Raw genomic sequence first — 15,949 nt, 5'->3', positions numbered from 1 at the left:
TACTATATTGGATAGATATTGAGAGAGTGGACAACCCTGTCATGTTCCTGATTTTAGTGGAATTGCTTTGAGTTTCTCTCCATTTAACTTGATGTTGTAGTCAGCACTTGTAAGATGGTATTTCTGTAAGTGTGTCCCACACCAGCAGCACAGAATATCTTAGAAACTTGTGGGAAGTGCAAATTCTCAGGCTGGATTTACTGACTCAGAAACTCTGGGGTGGGGGGGAGGTGGAGGTCAGCCACACAATTTCTAATTCATCACCTAAGAATCTGATGCATGCTGAAATTTGAGATGCCAAGACTTAAAGAATTAAGATATTTGGTCAAAGCCTGGTAATAATGCTTGCCATATAACTGGAGTCACATGGGAGGAGTTGACAGTGCAAGCATAGGGACACAGAGGGTTTGCTGTTAGAGTGTGGTGTCTTCAAATTGTATGTTAGCTTTGCTACCTAGAAATGTAATCCTATACCAAGCATAAAGTTTCAGCTAAATGGCAAGTATCTAAATGGAAACTGTTGAGAAATGGAAGCCTTTGGCTCATTACTGACCCAAAAAGTTAATTCTGTGGTATTCAAAGTGTTATATGCCCATTGATGAAGGTGGGGGTAGTTGATGTGGCTAGAGTTGGATTATCATTTCAGGGGTTTCCTACTTGGGACAGCTCAGCTGTCTTCCTTGCTCACAGCTGCCTTACTGAAGTGCTGTTGTTAAACCTGGGAGAACCCTGAAAGCTAATTCATCCAACTAAGTGTAATCAGTCAGGATGAGAAGACACCCTGGGAGGCTGTGAAGACTGGGGCTCTGGTCAAATGTGAATTTTATTGGCTCTGACTGGGGCAACTGAAGAGACCTAGAGAGCCTGTGGAACCCACACAGTGGGATATTGAAAATTGGCTACGGAGATCAAAATACAGGAAAACTGAAGTGAATCTTTTGTTCCGAGCATGAAAATGTATCCGTTCAGAAATAATTAATTTGATAAAATTACTCATTAGATCCATGCACCGTTGTGTCATTGCAGTTCCCGTGTCTGAAATAACTTGGCTCCTCTCTTTGATGGAGCCTGTGCGCAGTTTAGAAGTTCCATACCTAACTAGGTCAGACGGTACCTCACTTCACTTGCCTTTCTGATATTTTTTCTGGGGAGAACAGCGGTTGTAATTATCCTCTCAAAGGAGAAGTTAGATGTGGGTTCACATGAGTAAGAATAAAATAGAAGGTCACTAAATGTTGGGGGATGCTGAGTGCCAGGGTATCTGGGGGCCTCTGCATGGTTCTTTCTGTAAGATGATAGGTTGAATTTGGTGGAGGAACTGTTTTGCAGATCCCTGTCCAATCACATACACATAAAAATACAGAGGTTCAGAATTCTAGAAACACCCCTCAGCTTGTGTATCACTGTTAACTTCACCCAGATGGACATCAGCATAATTTAGCAAGCGGATACCCACTCTCTTTAGCTAGTTTCTTCTCCTTGATCCAAGGGTACTGAGACGAAAGGTCTCTAGGGAGCTGGAAGCAAAGGAACGAATAGCCAGACTCATTGTTTCACTGAGCCCTTCTTATAAAAGTAGGGCACAGTAATAAACTGACCTCTAATAACCATGCCAAGTGATGATTTGGAATTATGGTCCGTGAACACTCACCAGTTGTTTCATTAGGTAGGTCCAGGATTTTCCAACTATCCATTCTTCCAGGATAGATCTGTGAATAGTTTAGGAGTTCATGGGGGGTCAAAGGATGGCTCCTGGACCTTGCCACAAAGTGTCAATTATGAACAGATTAGAAATTCTCAGATAAACTAAATGACAAAAAGATAGGGATTGGTTTACCTAATCTGTGCTGTTACAAGTAATCTGGGTTGATTTTGATATATGAGCCTGATCTTAGAATTATCCATCTAAGACATGGTAAAGATCCTAAAACAATGACAGGTACCAGATTCACCCCAACAAGTCTCTCCTACTCTCTTTTTCTACAATTCCCTGCCTTCCATATCTTTTAAAACACTGATGGACTTTGCTGCTTTTGTTTCTTGAGTTTTCAAAATCACCTTTACTTTACTGATGATAACAGAGGCTCCCCACGCCTGGCAGAAGAGCCCTATCATCTTGCAATGACATCACCTGCATCGTCACTATAATCTTGCCAAGTATCAAGGATTGCCTCAGAGTTCTATTCACTGTACATATACCCTACAGGTGAGTTCAAATGGTCTCTAAGATCCCCAGAATTCGGTGACTTAAGAAAAGGCAAGCTCCAAGACAGTGTCTGGCCCTTCCATTTTCTCTAATTAATGAATGCCTACCAAGCCTACCAAGCTATGCTTAGCTTTCGGCAAGGGAACATTATTTTGCTTCAGCTTCCTTTTCCCTTAAGGATATTTGAAGAAGATAAGAAAAAGAGTGTGTGTCTGCGGCTGCTGCTTATTAACAGCAAGTCGTTGTGTAAGAAATGAGCTTTGAAGATCTTCAGAGCTGAGCTTAAGTATCATTTCCACTTCATCAGTTCTGAGGCCCTGGGAAAAATGATTTTAAGTCTCCAAACTTTAATTTTTCCATCTTTAATAAGGAACAAATAATAAGACATAGGGCTGTAATGAAAGTTATATGACCTGTGAGAGCGAAGTGTCTAGTTCAATGATTAACATGTAGGTGTTAAAGTAACAGCTGAATTCTTGTTGCAGCGAATAGGCTGGTCTGGGCTCCTTGAGAATCGATGTAGAGAAGCCACAAGATCAAGGTGGAATTTGTCCTTCAAAGACCACAGTTATTTCACAGTACGAGATACAAAATATGATTTCCTCATTAAAATGAACCAAGGTTTGTTTTAATCTTTCTGGTAGTTTTTAGTTTTTGAGATAAGGCATGATTGATTTTAAAGAAAGCTGAGACTTCTAATTCTGCTAATTTGTTTTTTGCCTTGATCTCTATATATTTCTTCCATAATCATCATTCTGGGCCGTAGGTATTGTTTGTGTTCCCTTTGGCACACTTCAGAAGCAGTCCTGAAACACTAGACAGCAGGATTGTGGCCAGTGTGTCAGTTCAGTAAGTAGGCAGATGACAGCTTAGGGAAAGTCACTTCCCAGCAAGTAGAGAAAGGATTACATTGTAGAGAGGAGCCACCTACTAGAAGTATCATAAATGGGACAATGGCAAACAAATAGAGGTCAATTAGTCCTTATCTTCTTTCCAATGATGGGACAAACCGTAGTGTATGATTCATAGCCACCTGGTTCTCCACATGCAAAAGCCCGAAGATAGGCACTTGGTGCATTTTTAAACAGCCAAATAAAAGAAACAATAAGAATGGAGGAGAAATGAGAAAACTGGGAGGGTAATTCAGAAAGGGGAGATAAATACAGAAGGTAGGGGAGAGTAAAATAATAATAAGGATGCCTGAAAAAGTCATAATCAGATTATTAACTACCTCCCTAAAATAACTATAATATGTATAAGCCTATATATAGTTTTTTTAAATGAAAATTTCCTCCCTAGGTTGACAGTGTTTCCCCAAGAGCAATAGACTATCTAACAAAACCCCCAACACCAGGCATTGAGTGGCTATCTTTTGCATTCTTTGTCAGGGTTGTACAAGATACTCTCAAAATATTATAGGCTATTGCTATTGCCTTTGTTTGCTCCTATCCCCAGAAGTGGAAGGTAATATATATATTGCCTATTAGTGAGTACAAGCATGCACTTCAGACACAGGGCCCAGAGGTCCTTGAGCTGGAATTTACCTGAATGCCTCCTTCCTAAAGCCTAGCTTTCCTGGTGTCAGAGGCTCCATGAAAGATTCCAGAGGAAGGAAGCAACAAACTGCTTAGTTATAATTGTTACAAATTACATCAGCCACCAGCAAGGCACCATAACCCTAGGGTGAAGTAGTGGTACGCATACCTTGGAAGTAAGCAATAACTTTCTAATTGGACCTCGTCCTCATTCAACACAAAGGAAATTATGCCTCGTACTGGAAACATATCCAACTACCCAGGGCTAGTGAGGTCATGGAGCTTAGAGGTGAACTGGATACCACCGTTTCACTAAAAACAGCACAATCCCTAATAGCAATCTATATACGTTTATCATTATCCTCACAGACAAGCATAGTCCTCAACCCTCAACAAGAAAATGTCTCTTCACAATAGGTGAAGAACATGACAGAAAACTAAAACTGGATCCAATGTAGAGTCCCAGCTGATATCTACAACACAACTCCTGCTCCTAAGGCTGGGCAAGCATTATGAAAGTGAGGAGAGTAGCATTGTAAGTCTCAAAGAAATGGGAATTTTGTCAGAATTTGTCTTTTAGAATGTCAGAGAAACTCCACTTATGAAATCTTATTAATATGGATGTCCAAAACAAGACCAGGACAAAGACAACACCAATAAAACATGCTAATGTGGAGTGGGGTAAAGGGGAACTCTCATGAGGCCTCCATTCTAGACAAAGAGTTACAGGCAACTAAGGAATGCTGACAGCATGAAAAATAGTCTTCCTTAGAATGAGCACACCAATTGGTTGTCCAATACCAAATAGCCCAGAAAACATTTGTATTGATATATTTAAGAATATGTATGTACACATGTTAAGTACACACACATATGCATATGTATATATATTCATGCATACAGTCTATGTCACAATTAAAGAAAAAGAATTTGAATGAGAGTAAGGAGGCATACATATATATTACACATATATAGAGATAGATTATATATAATTACATTATAATCTCAAAATTAAAAGAATTATTTTTAAGAGGACATAATGAATGAATACAGTCATTCTGATCCCCATTCAGACCATCATCTCCTTCCAGTGTTTTATTCTGTACCAGCCATTGCCAGTCATGGCAGTCCAGTGACTTGTCCAGCAATTCCCCTGAGCTATAAGTCACAGACAATCTCCACACAGCTACCAAGATTTTAATTGGCTCATAAACCAAAAAAGCCAGTGCTGGTCTTTTAGAGTTGCTTGATGGCCAGAAAGCTTTGGGTCTGACATGGTTCAACCTTCAGTGCTAAGATCTAGTTACCGAGACAGGAAGGGCAAGAACAGAGCAGGCAATGCCAGCAGATACCTACATCAATGGGTGTGTTGCATCTCTACTTGTACTTAACAGACAATCCCAAACTTGGCATGATGTAACTGCTATTGACTTTACTGACATGGAGGTGACCAGACAACATGCCATGACTGTGTGTCTATACTTGGTGGTTCCAAGTCAGCAGGGTGGGGCAGGTCCTATGAATGGGAACTTGAGCCACAGGCTTCCCTGGACCCCACCTCAGAAGCATTTCCAGGGGATAGTAGAATCGCCAAAACTCTTTGGCCTCAGAATCTTGTGGTATCACTTAATCCCATTTTTGTTGACCTAACCAAGCCACGAAGTTAGTTCAGCTTCCAAAAGTCTCTGCTCTGAGACAGGAGTTGCTGAAAGTCATACCTCATAGAGAGAGATGTACACACAGAGAGAGCTGGAGAAGGGCCATCAATCTACAACACTGGAAAGAGAAACTTCTTTCCATGTCCATACATCCTCCCTCCCTTCTTCCCTCCTTTCTGTCTGTCTTTCCTTCCACGCTGTCTTATCTTTTTTTTTTTTTTTTTTGGTTCTTTTTTCCGGAGCTGGGGACCGAACCCAGGGCCTTGTGCTTCCTAGGCAAGCGCTCTACCGCTGAGCTAAATCCCCAACCCGGTATCTTATCTTTTCCTTCCTCTTTTTCTACATCTCCTTCCCTCTCTCCTCTACTTTCTCTTTCCCTTTATTATCCTCTTTTCCTTTCTTCCTGTAAGTTCCATGAGACCCTAAAATAAAGAATAATTTGAGAAGGCAGCGGGGCAGGCCTTTGGGGTGAAATGCATTGCAATATCTACCATAATCCTCATCCCTCACTGGTAACTTGGCTAAGAAAGTTCTTAGACCAGCCTCCCTATTCTGTAAGTCTGCTGCTTGTGAACTGTAAGTTAGAACCACAGTCCAGACTGCTTCCCTTCATTGGTCAATCACTGAAAGCCACTCTTTGTGACTCAGGCAGCCCTCAGAAAGGCACTGGGTTCCTGTTGAGGCATTGAAGGTGTTTAAGTGATACAGAAAATATGCTTCTTTTCTACCTTTGCCCCCCCTTTCATTGAAATGTCAGTCACCGGGAACTCTTACAAAGCACTCCTGAGCACAGAATGGCTGCTTGGCTTCCCTGGCATTAGCACAGTTCTCCTCAGAAGCACATCTATGACAAGGTACAGAAAGAGGCCTTTAGACATCGGTGTGTAATAATAGCCCTCCACAAGGAAAAGCATAAATGGCGCATAGGTAAATACCAGTCTGTGTGCAGAAATGTGCTGGCTATCTTGGCATTCTGGTGGCTGTATATATTTAAGGATAAAGAAGGTACTTATTCACAGAAGGATAAAAATGATAAACTGCTGATCTGAAATTTATAAAACTAATAGCATTTCTTAGGTACTTTCAAGCCCAGCAATGTGATGAGTATTTTCATATGACCTCATTTCACAGAATCTAATAAAGAAAGAGTATTCCCATTTTGGATACGAGGGAAACTGAGTCACAGATAGGAAGGTATTGACACCTGGAATGTCAGGATTCAAGTCATCTCTGGGTTTTCCAACCCTGACTCCACCAGAATTCACCACATCCTTTTAAGTTGTAATCCATGTGCAAAATTAATTGTGAATAAACAGAAAATAATTAATGTGTCATAGACATCAGCAGACGATCTTAACTGGGCTGCTGTCCCTGTTTGAGAGCCAAGACAATTGGAACACAGATTAATCTGCAGTTATTCACAGACTCCAATAGCCATGGCTTTCCTTAATGAAGTTGAATGTATTACTCAAGCCAGATGATTACTGATAGTTTTAAAAAGTTGTAAACATGATCTTTATTAATGATGTTGTTCATTAGCTCTGTCATTTATGTATTACTATATTAAATTCCATTAACTAGCCTGGAATTCGTTGTGAGCTTTGCTATTTCTGATCATTGTTTACTCTTTTTGGTTTTGGGCCACAAGTTTTGGTGTCACCTGGAAGATTAGAATTTCTCAAGATTCTCCTTAGGAGAGCTGATGATTAGTTTCCATTGTCAATTTGATTGAGTTTGAGTTGCTGAAGTGATTGGTTCAGATAGCTTCTGGGTGTGTCTTTGAGGTTGTTTCCAGGGAGAATTGGAAGATTTGGGCATGATAAATTATTTACTCCAAGGATGGATTCAAACTGGAGATGGATGACTGGGGAATGTGTGTTGCAACTGTGCAAAGTAGGGCCTGGTGGGGCATCCCTGGACTCTTGCCTTGCTCCCACACCTCATTAATGTCCCACCATGCTCCTTATTGGCCATGACATAAACTGCTCCCTGTGCCTTCCCCACCACGATGATCTGAAACCAAGAGAAAATGAGTTGTTTCTCCCTTAAGTCGTTTCTGTCAGATATTTGGACAGGGACTTGGAAACTGACTACCACAGGAGACTGGCAACCTCTGTTAAATGGGGATTGCAGTCATCTTGAACATCTGTAACAAAATACTGTGGATTATGAGGCTTAGACAGAAGACAGCATATCTAATAGTTCTGGAAGCTGGAAGTCCAAGACACTGTGCCAGCAGATCCAATATCTAGTGAAGTCAGATTTCTGGTTTATAGATAGATGCTCTTTCTTAACTTATTTGCATTATCTGTAAATGGGAGAAAAGAAGGGTAAGAGGAGGGGAGGGGAGGCAGGGAAGGGGGAGAAAAGAACAAAAGAAAATAAAAAAGGGGAGAGGAGAGAAAAGAGAGAAGGGTGAAGGAGGGAGGAGAAAAGGGGCAGAGGAAAGAAGAGAGGGAGGAGAGATGCAGAGAGCAGAGCCTCTCTCTCAGATTTCTTGTTAAAATCCAATCACATTCATATGAACTTTACACTTGTGAGTTAATTACCTCCACAAAAATTCATCTCCAAATGCCATCATGCTGTTGACCTTGTCTTTAACTTGTTAATTTGAGAGGTGAGGATGTGAAAATTCTATAACTTTATATATACTCACACACACACACACACACACACATGCATGAACACACACAGGAACACACACACACACACACACACATACACACACACACACTCACACACACTTCCAAGGTTCTGACCAGCCTTGCTCTAAACAAAAAACAATGAATACAATTGGGACCTACATGTTATGTATATAGGGATATGCATAGTATGTATATATAATGTATATATGCTTATATACATATACATACATGTATATAGGGATATACATTGTGTGTGTGTGTGTGTGTGTGTGTGTGTGTGTGTATGTGTGTAACACAATGGTTCTCATGGTCAAAAAACCCATAGTATATAGGCCCCAACTGTAGCCATTGTGTTTGTTTAGGCAAGGATGGTCAGAGCCTTGGAAGCATACAGTTTGTGCTGTGTATTTCCTGAATGTGGTAGTTCGCATTGTTGGCTACACTCACTCACTAGTGAGATGGACCACACTGTTCAGTTGCTGCTCAGTTTGGTGTCACTGTTGTTCTTTGGGCTTCATAAATGTCCACAGAAATGTATGGGCTGCTAATTTCCCTCATGAATGCAATCATGTTTAATGTCGAGCAAAATTATCTTCTTCACAGCATGTTCCATTTTGAATGAAAATTGTTTACATTTTAGTGATTTTTTTTTTACTTCCTGTTTTGGCTTAGCTAAAAATTAATAAAAACAGGACTTACATGTTGGCTTTCCAATGTGAAAGATTATTCACCATCTTCTTTGTGTAGATTACAAAAACATAATGTATACCCAGATATATTGGAGCATTACTCTGTATTTCTGGTACCAGATTGAGCATGTAATAAAACCGAGCTGGAGGGAATCACATATGGAGTGTTTCCATGTGGAAGCCATGTCTATGTCTGACTTAAGTCTTTTATGACCCTTTAAAGAAAATGTTTGTGTTTCCAATTTAAATATAAAACCAAATATAAAACCCATATACTAGAAAAAGCAAACTATTTAAGTCTACACAAGTAATAAATCAGCGGAAATGGGATTTGAACTCCAAATAGTTTGACTCTAGAATCCATGCTCTACCTACTGTGAATAAATCAACCAAAGGATGCTGAGAGCGAAGCTGTGGGAAACTTGCCGTTTGAAAACAAATTTGATTGATTAACTACTGCTAACAGCAGCATGGCGTCTATGGCTGTCTGTGACTTAGAGGTGATTCACTTGCCAAGCATGTACAAGGTCCTGGCTTCCATTCTCAGATGAGTAAACAACAATGATGTTTATAATTATAATAACCATTTTATTACTTTCTTGAGACAGAAAATTCTAAAATGGGGTTCAGCCCATTTCTGCTAAACCAGAGATGGTGATTAAGAAACCAAGCAGGAGTGAGGAATGTGGCTCAGTTAGCTGGGTGCTTGTCGAGCATTCACAAAACCTTGAGTTCAATCCCCAGCTCTGAAAAAAACATAACAAAACAAAAACAAACAAACAAACAAACAAAAAACAGACAAAGAGATGGCACATGCCTCCGATCCCAGTATTCAGAAGGTGGAGACAAGAGAATCATGAATTCAAGGTCATTTTTAGCAATGTGGTAAGATTGAGGCCAGCCCAGGCTACAGGAGACTCTGGGAAAGGGAAGCAGGGGAAAAACTCCCTGGTATTTGAGAAGGCAGGATACCTCTGAGGAGGTGGAGTCTCACCCTCTGGGCATGTTCTGCTCTTTCCCCCAAGCTTTAAGAATCCAGCATAATTCAAGTATGGAAAGGTTAAGATCAATGACTAATCTCTGTGTTCATCTGAGAAGGGGGACAGACACAAGATACAGGCACAGATGTCAGTTTTTCATACAGTTCCTCATAGTGTGTGCCCACGAGAGAGGACAGTGCTCCCCAGCAAAGCAGCCTCTGTGTTTGTAGCAGTGCTGGACTGGAGCCTGGGGGCATGTTCATGGTAGCCTAGCTCTTGACATGTGTTGGAGCCCTATTTGAATCTGTTCTTCCTGGGTCATGTAAGAAAACTTGCTTGTTCATAATAAATATATGCCTTGGTGCTGCTGGGTGACCAGCTGAACATTCTAAACTGAATTAAATGGGAATTGCAGAACCATCCTGGGGTGGTGTCAAGTTACAGTTGAAATGCTGGCACAGATGTAGACTGCATGACACTTGGGAGACAGAGCCTTCTGATGGCTTTGCAAGTCAGTCTTCTGAATTAAGTCACTGTGGATATTGTTGTCAGGGAGGGAAGGCAGCTTCTGAGGGCCTGGGCCTCAGGGAAGCAAAGCAACTAGCATTTAATTCAGAATGTAAGACTCCATCCAAATAAATCCAGCCTACATTATTGTGAGAGAAGAAATCGGAGACTATGCTTTGTCTAGTTGAGGGGAGAGGTGACAAGAATGGAGAAAATCACATTCAGTGTCTTGTGAGCTGGCACATATTGAGAGTGTGCCATTGTGCCCCTTTCTAAACATCAAGCTTCTCAACAGGCAAAAGCCTTCCACACTGGGGAAACAAGAAAAGCATGTCTAGAGTCTTATGATAAAGGGTGACACCTAAGTCACAGTTCTTGACCCTGTTCATTGAGTTCTGAAGTCTGTGACCAGCTTGACTGAGTAAGTGATGCACCTCTCCCTGGCTGGAACTCTGCCTTGGTAAAGGATCATATGTAGACAAGGTTTTATCATGGTGATCCTTTCACTAGATTTGAAGGTTTTCCTCTATAACATCTCGCCCTTTTTCTTTGCCCCTATCCTTTCTTTTCTAGCCTGCCTTCCTTCTGTATCACATTAGCTTTATTTCTGGTGCTACTAATTAATGGCTGTGAGAAGCACCTCAGAATAAGAAGATATGTACCTGAGACTCAGAGTAGGGAAAGTGAGGCAAAATTTCAGTTTGGCAGGAGCTAGACATCTGCTTGGACAAGGAACAAAATCTACAGGGTGCCGATTTCTCACAAAACAGCGTCTGTTATGTTCCTGGTCAGTTTTCTCAGACTCTTTTGTTTCTCTTTGGCTAAATGAAGAATTCAAGTGTCTAGTATTATCCTCTCCCCAAATTCTTCATCCTATTGGTCAGAGGAGTATATATCCTGGAACTAAAGATTCTCTCTCTCCCTCTCCCTCTCCCTCTTCCTCTCCCTCTCCCTCTCCTCCTCCCCCTCTCCCTTACCCTCTCCTCCTCCTCCCCTCCCCCTCTCCCCTCCCCCCTCTCCTCTTTGTATCTATTTATCTTCCTTTATTTATTTATTCATACATACATACATACATACAAACATGCATACATACATACCTGGGATCAGTCACATAGCAGACTAACTTCAACCCTAGGATGAACTGAGAACTTCTAAGCAAGCAGGCACTATCTGGCAGCTAAGGAAGACAGGTGTGGTAGGTCCTGCTCTGCTGCTGTGCTCCAAAGACACCACATATTAAAATGGAGCATAATGATTTATTTTCCTCCACCACCATATTGATAGTGATGAGACGTTTGGCCCATATATAAGAGGAAGTGATTGACTGCTCTAGCTGCCTCACTTCACACACTGTAGAGTGCTATCTAAATATAAGTTTGTGTACCTTTCTAAACCTGAATCCTCACGTCGGTATTGACATGAACATGCCCCTGATTGAAGCTATTAATCATTTTGCTTAATGAAAGGGATGATAGGAAATGAAATACCTCCTGATGACCCCATCCATCTATCCCCGCTATCACACTCTGGAATACATAATGGATTTCTTCTTCTCACCCTTGGCTGCTTGTATAGTCCACGGAGATCTGTTCTTTCTTACTGCATTTTACCTGCTCAGCAGTTGCTACTAATTCCTCTCTGCTGTTTCCCCATTCCCCTGCATGCCTGCCTTTCTTCCGTACCAAGAGTTGAGAGGCTGCCAAGAATGTTAAAGGATATGATTACATCACAGGGCTCAACAAGGGCAGAGGGCAGGCGAGATGGGAACTGAAGAAAGAGCATTGAGAGGGTGTGGAGGGTGTTGAGATAATCAGAGAGTCTCCAGTACCACCATTAGTTCACATACTATGTGATGTTTCAATCATGGCTACTGTTTCAGTAGGTGCTATAACTTGAATAGATCATTAGAGTTTAAAGGCAGGACTGAAGACTTTTGTGTATGTGTGTGTGTGGCTCTCAAAAACCCTGAGCAAAGATTTCTTGAATTCTTTTAATATGGCTCATAAATGTTTTATGTCTATACTTCTATGCTACATGTAGAAATAAGCATCAAACCAAGCAGCATATAGATTTAATTAAAGAAATCTTTTGGAAGAAGAGGGTATAGAAAATGGAATGACACTGGTCTAGACTTAAGATCGCTTCTACCTGCTTACCCAGTGACCTGGAATCGTAATTCCAGCACTTAGTTCTCTTCAATTCAAAGTCATGATCTCAATTTGAACCCAGACATTGTAGTAATTGGTGACAGAGAAAACACAAGCTCTGGCCCCAATCCAGTCTGAATGTGCCACTCTGAGATGGTTGTGCATTACTGTCTACTCATTTGTTCTCATCTGGGAAGCATATTTAATAAGGTATTCCCATCTTGGGGGTGTATATTCAGAGGACAGTGAGACTATGTGTATGAAATGTCCTTGCACACAGCAATTTATGGGGTTTTAATGGAAATTGTAGACCTTTTGCTAGTGGGATTTGATGTTAAAAACTATAGAAACCAACTCTGAAGCAGAAAAATACCAATACCAGAGGTCTCAGAGAAAGGCTGAATATTCGAGATATGGCTACCATAGAATCCACCCGACCCACTCTTAGGTATATATTCAAAGAAATGCTAGCAATATATCAAAAGGATAGCTGCATACTCATATTTACTGCCTCACTAGTCACAGTGGTTGGCATATAAAACCACAGATGCCTAAAACAGATGAGTAAAGGAAATGTGATTTGTGTACACAATGAAATATTACTCAGCCATAAAGAAGGATAGAAACAGGGAGACGAGAAACTGTATTTTATCAGTACTTGCTGACATATCACACTGAATCTAATGAATACATTGTAATAAAAGCTATGCAGGAAGCGATATACCACACACTACTCGAGTTTGTAGTTGGGCATTGCTATTGCCATCACTTCCGGTCACATCACCAATCCTCAAAGTAGGTTGACCAAACAATTTCTAAGTAGCCATGCCATGTAACATCATCTGCTTTATGTTGAAGTACTGGGTGAGATCAGTCAGTTCACTAAGATTAGATCATCTGACTAAATTCAGGTTGCCAGGACAACCAGGTTGTATCATATCTGATCCTCCCAGTAGGAGGCAAAAGTCTTCAACCTTTCTTAGGATTCCTTCCCACCTAGGAAGGGCAGGTAGAGAACCTCTCCAGGACTATGTGGGTTAATTGAGTTTCTTGGGGCTCTAATTTATTACTATCAAGTCTGAGTCCCATTTCAATCCAAGTCTCTAGGCCCTTATCATCCCTTTGTGTGTCTTCATCTGAGGGTGCTCAGTCTTTTAAATGCTGCCTCTACCCCATCCATCAGCGTGGGCACATTCTTATGGCTCTCCTGGTCTGAGGCTTTAAGAGGCTGTGTATCCATGTAACATTTTTTCTGGTGATAAAGCACCATGTGGAGAACATTGTTTTCACAATGAAATTTTAGAGAGCTTTAAATTTAAAATGAAGATTACTATCAGGCACATCCTGCAGATTCAGCAGAGAGGCATTGCTGGGAAAGGTAATTTGTTCAGCAGAAAGGAAAGCGGAAATAACAGCACGGAGGTGGGGAGGGTGGGTTCTGGGCCCCAGCAATGGCCTCTGTTAAAGTTTATTATGCAGGCCGAACAGTAGGTCATATGGTTCAAGGGCTTTAAGACTATAACAGGAATGTGGGCGCTGGCTAGCTCTTGTGCTGTGTGCCATTTCCATTTACCATTGCCACTTTGCTTGCACTTGGCACCAAGACACAATGTGACCACAAGGAAGAAACATAGAGCGTTGGGGGTCTTTTCTGGGCTATTAGCAGTGTTGCATGATTTGATAATAGAGGACTGGGGAGATGTGTTTGTGTTGAAACCTGAGAACATGAGTTCAGATCTCCAGAACCCATGTTTTGGGAAGCAGAGACAGGTGGATTTCCTGGAGGAGAGTAGTTTCTGGCTATAGTATAGCCCAAATGCTGGACAACAGGTTTTAGACCTAAAGACCAGGGAGTCTGCTGACAATAACTTACAGAGTTTTAAGTTTCTCCCCTCCCCTCCCTTCCCTTGTTCCTTCCCACTTTCCTCCCACTTCCCTCTCCTTCCCCAGCTTCCTCTTCATCATTAAAAATAAAAGTAGTTGACATTTATTTCTTTTGCTAAGTTAGCACTACAAATCATTTTTTTTAATTATGAGAATTTTAAATCCTCTTAACCTTGGATAAAAGCACCATATTAGTTGCAGAACACCTTGTCTTTCAGACTTGAGTCTTCTGATCTGTGCTCACTGTACCATCCCAGGCCCACACTGCCTACAGCACCCACCTTCTCAGCGCTGTGTGAGGAAAATGTCTCCAGAACAGTTTCAAGTTTTTCTCAGTTCCAAGCAAAAGGGCATGAGACTCTAGCAAACAGCACTGAGGATCAAAATGTGTCTCTTTCCTTGGAGAACCTGTGCAAAACATGTATTCCTGTTCCAAAGATGTCACTCATACATAAGCCACACTCTAGCACCTGGAGTTACAAGAATAAAACAAAAGATTTCTTGCTAGTGAAATGAATTGTGAGGAACAGTATCATAATATAGTTCTAGCCTCTGATACTGACACACAGCCTGGTATAGCACCTGTTATTACAGGACATACAGTTTAAGGAGCAAACATATCCTGAGGGTTTGTAGTCTAATTTTATATTTCTAGAGAGGTATAGGGAACCATGAAATGAAAATATATAATAAAATCCATCATAAAATTGATTCTCCAACAGTTACACTCCTAGGATGCACAGCAGACGTAAATCAGACAAAATGTATTAAAAGGAGAAGCCACAGGGTTCCTACCTTCAGTGAGAACATCTGTCAAAGGTGGGCCAAGCACATCTCAGTGGCAGCTAGACCTCTGTAAGTTGAAGAGTGTGAAGAAAGAATGTAGACAGTATATTGAGAATTATTGAAAAATACAACTAGAGGCATTTAAGCCAATAGAGAGATTAGAAACTTATTAAGCACAGAAAAGACAACCATGGGGGAGGCACAGAAAACAGCTTCCCAACATGGAAAAAGTAGCAAACAAAAACTTAGTGAGCAGACAAATTAATAGTTTAAACATCCCTGAAACAAGAATTCGTGAGTTGGAAAGCATGTAGAGGACAGGAGAGAGCAGAGGGGATGTCACATAAAGCTAAAAGCAGTAACCTAAAAAGTGTGCACTTTGTAGGCTACCGGTGTCCGACAGCATCCCCAGGAAGAAATGGTATAAGAACAGGGAGAAACAGTGCTGCATAGGTCATGCTATCCTCAGCACTGATGAATCTACAGATTCAAGAAATGTGATAACTCCTGAGGTGGGTATGAATTACCCAGATATCCAAATACTCCAAACAATCAAAAACCTTCAGAATAAAATAAACAAACAAACAAAAAACCAAAACAAGACAAAAGAAAAACCTACACACTTTTATTTTAAAGCAGATAGAAACCAATGACAAGGGCCTTGCTGGGAAAGAATTTGAACTCGAAGTTGGTTTCTCAACATGCACAGTACGGCTGGATGACGCCATGCTGAGTCAGTAAGAAAGCCATCATTGAAGGAATCAGAGAAAGAACTGGAAGAGCTTGAAGGGGCTCGAGACCCCAAAAGTACAACAATGTCAAGCAACCAGAGCTTCCAGGGACTAAGCCACTACCTAAAGACTATACATGGACTGACCCTGGATTCTGACCCCATAGGTAGCAATGAATATC

At 41.1% G+C, this 15,949-nt stretch overlaps 1 protein-coding gene across 2 annotated transcripts in view; it reads left to right on the top strand.

Moving 5' to 3' along the window:
- The window catches only part of Shisa6 (shisa family member 6), a 294,351-nt gene that overhangs the window by 160,423 nt on the left and 117,979 nt on the right, over positions 1-15,949 (top strand). The gene's annotated exons all lie outside the window — the stretch shown is intronic.

The sequence above is a fragment of the Rattus norvegicus genome, chromosome 10, assembly GCF_036323735.1.
Source record: "Rattus norvegicus strain BN/NHsdMcwi chromosome 10, GRCr8, whole genome shotgun sequence".
NCBI lineage: Eukaryota > Metazoa > Chordata > Mammalia > Rodentia > Muridae > Rattus > Rattus norvegicus.
The sequence above is the reverse complement of the archived record's forward strand: the minus strand, read 5'-3'. Positions and strand labels throughout refer to the sequence as shown.